The 6,991-nt window shown below is 40.2% G+C and overlaps 1 protein-coding gene across 1 annotated transcript in view; it reads right to left on the reverse strand.

Annotated features, from left to right (window-relative positions):
• Positions 1-1,720: 1,720 nt before the first annotated feature.
• The window catches only part of DDX6 (DEAD-box helicase 6), a 51,743-nt gene continuing 46,472 nt past the window's right edge, over positions 1,721-6,991 (reverse strand). The window contains exon 14 of the mRNA XM_037736780.1: positions 1,721-6,041. The gene's annotated coding sequence lies outside the window, so the exon portion shown is untranslated. The remainder of the gene's footprint in view (positions 6,042-6,991) is intronic.

The following is a 6,991-nucleotide window of genomic DNA, read 5'->3' on the forward strand; positions in this document are numbered from 1 at the left end:
GGCACAGGGTTTTGCAATGTTGGCCAGGTTAGTCTCGAACTCCTGGTCTCAAGTGATATGCCCGCCTCAGCCTCCCAAATTGCTGAGATTACAGGCATGAGCCACCATGCCCGGTTGTATGATCCATTTTGAACTAATTTTTATAGAATACACAGGGAATGGATGAAAGATTGTTTCTGCAATATATTCAATATCACTTATTGAAGACTATCTTTTCTCCACTGAATTGCCTTTGCACTGTCAAAAATCAACTGTACTTGTGTAGGTCTACTTTTGGGCTCTATTGTTCCATCAACATACACGTCTATCCTGTTTGCAACAATACAACATTCGTTATTGCGTCTTTATAGTGAGTCTAAATCAGGTAGTGACTCTTCCAATTTTGTTCTATTACAAAATTGTTACGGCATAATTTGCCTTCCCATATAAATTTTATTACTTTTTTTTTTTTTTAATGAATGATTGGTTATGTTGCCCAGGTTGGCCTTGAACACATAGCCTCACCTCCTCAAGCACCAGGGCAACTGGCCTGAGCCACCATGGCACCCCAATTTTACTTTTTTAGAGACAAGGTCTTACTATGTTGCCCAGACTGGCCTGGACCCCCTGGGCTCCAGTGATCCTCCCATCTTAGCCTCCTCAGTAGCTGGGACTATAGGTGACTGCTACCCCAGCACTCCACATATATTTCATAGAATATTGTGGATATTCTATAATTTGCCTTCCCGCATTTTATAATATTCTATATTTTATAGTATAGATCTTGTGGATATCTACAAAAAAGCCTATTGGATTGACTGGAAATGGATTGACCCTCTAGACCAAATTGGTGAAACTTCCAGTCCACAAACCATAGCAACTCTATTTATCTAGGTCTGATTTTTTTCTATCAGTTTGTTTTGTAGCTTCAGCACTTAGGTATTGCACATAGTTATTAGTCCCTTGGTATCCATGGGGGTTGGTTCCAGGACTCCACCCTCCCTTGCAAATACCCAAGCCCTCAGACGCTCAAGTCCCTTTAAAGTGATGTAGTGTTTGCATATAACCTATGGACATCATCTTGTATACTTTGTCATCTCCAGATTACTCACATCTAGTACAGTGCTATGTGGATAGTTGTCGTACTGTAGTTTAGGGAATGAAAAACCTGTACATACTCAGTACAGACCCAATCACTGTAGGCCTAACATTTTTGAACTGCAGCTGTTTAAATGTGTAGATGTGAAAAGCCAGATACAGAGGACTGACTGGATTTTCTTAGCTATGCCCCAGTATTTCTTTGGGTAGAAAAGTAGTGAGGTTAGTGTGCTCAGCTTTAAGTGTCTGCTTTCCCCCCGCTTAGATCTTTTATTTCATCAGTGATTTGTAGTTCTCAGCATAGGAATTCCATTCATACTGTTAGATGTAGTATACCTTAGTTTTAGGGGTCTGTTCAGCTTTATATCTGAGAACAATTGTAGGAGGATATTACTGAGAACTTTGGACATATTACAGACCACATCTCTCCTCTTCCCAACTGATGATCTTGGTTCTCTACTTAGGCTGTGAAATCTGACAGCATGGTGGGACAATATCTAGAACAGGTGAAGGGGCTCTGAATTCAACTGAGCTTCACAGGAATGTGTTGAGAACGTCTGACTGCTTCACACTATGAATGACCTGAGGAAAATGCTCAGATTCCTACAGACATAGCTGCTGCTAAGGATATACCACACACATCTGGAGTTCCAGCGGGCTTTTATTGAGATAAATTAACAAAAATCAAGATTTTACCATGTTTTTTGAACCTTATAAACTCAGCAGACTGTGATCCATGAGTACATACAACATAACACATCCCAACAAAAACACAGCCCCACTGGAACATCTGCCAATTAACAGAAAGCCAATTTTCCCTTTCCCCAATGTTTCAGAAATTTTGAGTTCCCACTGTTCACTTCTCAGTGGAACTGGTCCCTTGTGGCTAGGGACACTCGAATTCTCTATCATTTTTACTTAAGAAAAAAACAAATTTCTTTTCCTTTGTTTCAAAAAAGGGAACAGTGACTTTGTTTTCTCCAGGCGCCCCATCCCCCATAACCAATGGTTAAAATACAGCAGCCTGTCTGTATCTTAATAACCCAGCCCTACCCCCTCCCTTGCCCAGCACTGTCTACTGGAGAATTTAAATACACTTCTGTTGGAACCTGTCAGCTGTGGAGGGGCAGAGTCCAGGTGCCAGGCTAGCTCCCTCTGACCTCATGAACTGTGACAACCTTTGGACACTTAACTCTTTACCCCAAAGATGAGTTTTTAGATCACAAAGGAGAGTAGATTTTCTTTGGGAGTTTTAAAAAACTATTTTTAGAGATACAAAGTACACCTACAACCTCACAGAAGTCCACTGAAGTTCACCAAAAAGCTGACTTACTTCAGCTCTCACAAGGCCAATAATTTTGATAAAGGTATTTGGCAAGAAAATGATTCCACAGTAACAAATTTAAAGACCCCCTAGAACACTGAAAAAATAGCAACTTAAAATAACATGGCTTAATTCCCAAGAACTTATTTCACTTTTTGTTACTCATCTAGAAGGTCAGGAGTGTGGCTAAAGGCAGTTTCTGATGAGGTTATGAGCTTCCAAAGTGTTTCTAAATCCTTAGTGCAGACACCCTCCCTTTTGGGGGCAAAGTACCCTCCCTCCCGCCCTAATTAAAAACAAAACAAAACAAAACAAAAAACCCCAAAAAACAAAAACAAAAAAACAACAACAAAAAAAAGTCATCAGAATGAGATGTTTTGATTCCAAAAACTTACACTCAAGGCTTTGGCTGTGTTGTCTTGTTTGAACCAAGCATGATGTTATCAAGCACAAAGCATGTGACAAAGGAAAGATGCTCCCATCTCATTCTGAAAACAAATACTGATAACCAAGCCCACCCCCCAACCCTTTGGGGCCAACCCATTTTATACTGCTGGGACCAACTTGAAATAATTTAAGAGGTATATTTAGGTTTCCCTCTCCCTTACTTCCATGAAAGATCATTTTAGAATAAACTTATTCCACTCCTAAGGGAAAGGCAAAAGTTTCTATCCCCATTAGAATATATGGGGAAAGGAAAAACATAGGCCTCAAGTTGGCAAGGTGTGTAACAGTCCATGGCCCATTACACAACTATACAACCAAAGGCTAAACCATGAGTTGTAGTTTTAGTATTAAAAATAGGGGGTAGTTCTCATCCAAATGAGCCACTGGAAAATATTACCATTACCTTAAAAAAATACATACCCAATATTGGAAAGAAGCAAAAACAACTTCCAACAGTAACAATGCTTATTATGAGGGACCAAAAAAGAAAAAAAAGAAAAGACCAGGCTTTGACCTAGTCCTTAGAGCATCTTTCCATTTCACAATTCCTATTCAAGAGTCAACACCAAAACTGGACAGCTGGCTCTACAAGACTGTGTCCAGTAGTGGTGTCCCAGATAGTTTAAGTGCCACTCCTCATTAGAGGCTATACTTCAGTAATACTTGCAATTTTAAGTCTGTGCTTTAAGAGGGACCCACAGGCATGTGGCACCAGGTAGAGCAGTCTAAAGTTGGCAAAGGAGACTGCACTTTTTGTTTAGTCACCCACATGGTCTCTAGCGAGATACAGAATTGCATTTACACTCTTTTTTTCTATATGAATGATCCCTCTTATCTCGCAAGAGGTGGGGGAGAAAGAGAGCTGCATCAGTACAAGGGCAAGATTTTTTTGGTCAAAAGTTGACACCTTTTAAATTCCCTCTCCCACCCCTCCCTGGAAAAATGTTACTTCCTTAATTAGGGTTTCTATTTAGTAACCAAAATTGACCGGACAGAATGTATGAGACTTGGATTCCAAATAGATGAGCTTGCTCTTTTTGGGTTTGTACCGCGCAGCTCTTGCTACAGTTGTTAAGGAATTAGGGCTCTGTCCAATCAGGAGGCATCTGTAGGATTTTGATCTCCAAGTAATTGTGGGTGTCACAAATAAGTTTGCTCAGCAGTAGGCAGAGTCAAAAAAGCAACTTCAAGTAACTGATTTCTTTGTCCAGAAGAGTTCAAACGTTAATGTATATGCTGGACTTATTTTGTAATATTTTAGGGTTTTGAAAAACAATGAAATATAGAAATCAATTTTTTTTTGTTTTTTGTTTTCCCCCTTTCCCGATGCCTCCTGATTGACTTAGTACACTGGGTTAAAAGGGAATTAAAAACATTTAAAAAAAAAAAAGTTCACTGGTTTTGATTTATCTCACTCCTTTTGCCTGGAGATCAGGCCAAACATCAAGCATGTTGGGAGGGGCACAATTTAAAGCAACACTATTGACTGTAAAGCATTTGCCAGCAATTTACAGTGCAAAATGACAGAAAACAACTCTTGTCACAACGCAAGAGAATGGCAAGCAGCTTTCTGTAGCATGAAAGTTAACAGCTCTTAGGTTGCCCATTCCTGCAAGTTTATGTATCAAGGTGGGCAGAGGGCAACACATATACACACTACAGGAAATGATCCACAGAAAATTAAGCTCCAGAACTGCTAACGTTACCAAAGCCAGTACTGGCTAATATTCTGAAATGCAAATCTGTGCTTTATATATATACTACTCAACGACACTGCCACTCAACAGAATTCCCACACTGCAAGGTAGACTAATCTTTGCCCCCTTTTGCAGAGCTTGAAATATTCCGCAAACTTTTACAAAGGGGGAAGAAGCAAAATCAGAGCTTCTAAAAAAAATCTTCAATTATCAATGTTTTGAAGCTTCCTTGCTCTCTCTGGTCAACCTACTCCAAAGGTACTAGATGAGACAGCGTGGCAGCAGACAGTACACCCCAGATTCCTGCGTCCCTTTACTAACACAGGGTACCATAGAAATCTGCTCTCTACAACAAGAAGTACTTTCTAGAATTTAGTGTTGCGTAAAACTGAGCCCCTCTCATCTTTAGCTGCTCCCATAATCACTCTAATCCCCTTAATCCCAGCAACCTTCATCCAAAAAAAAATATATATATGTATATATATATATATGAACCCAGAAAAAAACTTATTTACAAAGTTTATACAAGTATACACACCCAATTTTCTATGGGACACGCTTTGCCACAGAGGAAAGAGGCTCAAGGCTCTGACATGTCTACACATCAAGTGCCATACTGCTACTGGAGGCGCGTGTAAACCAGTCTTTAGTGTCTGCTATAGAGCACAAAGGCTTGTCATATGGCTCCTGCAATGATAGACTGCTCTTTCCTTTGGGAGCGATGATATTTTATCTACTCAGCCCAGAAGAAATTTTTACTTGGGATTGTTTTTTAAATACATGTATTTACAGTGCGGATGAACTGCAGTTGCATTATCAACTCCTCCACATAAAGAAAAAGAAAATGGTGTTTAACATTACTAGGAAGTTTCATCTTCTAGCCCTGGGCTTGAGTATTGGGTAGAAAGGGAAGAGACTTCAACTTGAAACCAAATGAAAAGACAAAATTTTCTGAAAGAAAAAGAAAAAGGAAAGAAAGAGTTATTGTTGATTCCTTGGGCTGTCTAAAAGATGATATTCTGAATGGTCTCATAGCATAAGGCACTTCGCACAAATAAGTAATAAGCTCTTCAGGCTTAAAAAACGGATGAGTAATCAGGGAGAAGTTGAAATGCACTCAAGAGTCAGCTGTTGGAGAACTTTGAAATCATAGACAAGCTTGTGTGTTCATTAAGATTCTTCTCTTTTTAGGGTTTCTCCCCTTCTCTTCTTTCTTTTCCTTCCTTGTCCCCTTTCCCCAGAAAACATTTTTAAAAACCAGCAGTTAGTGCAACTAATGTTCAGTCAGCACACAGTGCAAACAAGTGGAACAAAAAGGTATATTCCTTCTTTTCAGCCTTTTTCTCTTCACCAGTTAAAAAAAAGAAAAAATGTCTGAGCTCCTTTAAGTCTTCATAGTTCCAAAATAAAAGATGAAAAACCCACAAAGAGAAGAGCGTTCCCCCCAAAACGATGTGTCACAGATCCAAACGAGCCTTCTGTAAGTTTGTCAAAGCCTATAGAAAAAGGGAATAAAAATTAACATTTTGAAAGCAATACAACTAGGATACACAGGTTTTCACAATCCTCATCCCAAATGCTCTTTTCTAGTGGTTTCTGCTGACCCAATGCCTATTACAGAATCTACTGGTTATAGGATTGAAGAATTTCTGGGTTGGGTACAGTGGTGCACACCTGTAATCTCAGCAGTTTGCGAGACTGAGGCTGGTGGATCACGAGGTCAGGAGTATAAGATCAGCCTGACCAACGTGGTGAAACCCAGTCTCTACAAAAAAGAATTTCTGGTAGGCATCCCTGAGATAAATTGGGGGCCCCAATCAATGTTCTGATAGCAGGCAGTCCTCACTCATAACGATTAAATCGGGGAGGGGGGGGGAATTTCACCTTACACAAACTGAATACTCTGCCTAAGTACTAGCAAACATTGGTAACTGTTAAAGTCTTAAGTGTCTGATGTTTAGCTTAGGGAAAACAGGGTGAAGTGAAGAGTAATTTAAAAAGTATTTAAGTAACAATCAATTGGGTGAGGTGGCTCCCGCCTGTAATCTCAGCACTCTGAGAGGCTGAGGTAGGCAGATCACTTGAAATCAGGAATTTGAGACCAGCCTGGCCAAACATGGTGAAACCCTGTTATCTATTTGAAGAAGAAAAAAAAAGAAGGCTGGGTGCAGTGGCTCACGCCTGTAACCCCAACACTATGGGAGGCTTAGGCAGGCAGATCACAAAGTAAAGAGATAGAGACCAGCCTGGCCAACATGGTGAAACCCCGTCTCTACTAAAAAAAAAAATACAGAAATTAGCTGGGCTTGGTGGCATGTTGCCTGTAAACCCAGCTACTGGGAAGGTTGAGGCAGAAGAATTGCTTGAACCCGGGAGGTGGCAGTGAGCCAAGATTGTGCTACTGCACTCTGGCCTAGGCAACAAGAGCTGAAATTCCGTCGTAAAA

Source organism: Cebus imitator, unplaced genomic scaffold (assembly GCF_001604975.1).
Source record: "Cebus imitator isolate Cc_AM_T3 unplaced genomic scaffold, Cebus_imitator-1.0 Scaffold28, whole genome shotgun sequence".
Classification (NCBI taxonomy): domain Eukaryota; kingdom Metazoa; phylum Chordata; class Mammalia; order Primates; family Cebidae; genus Cebus; species Cebus imitator.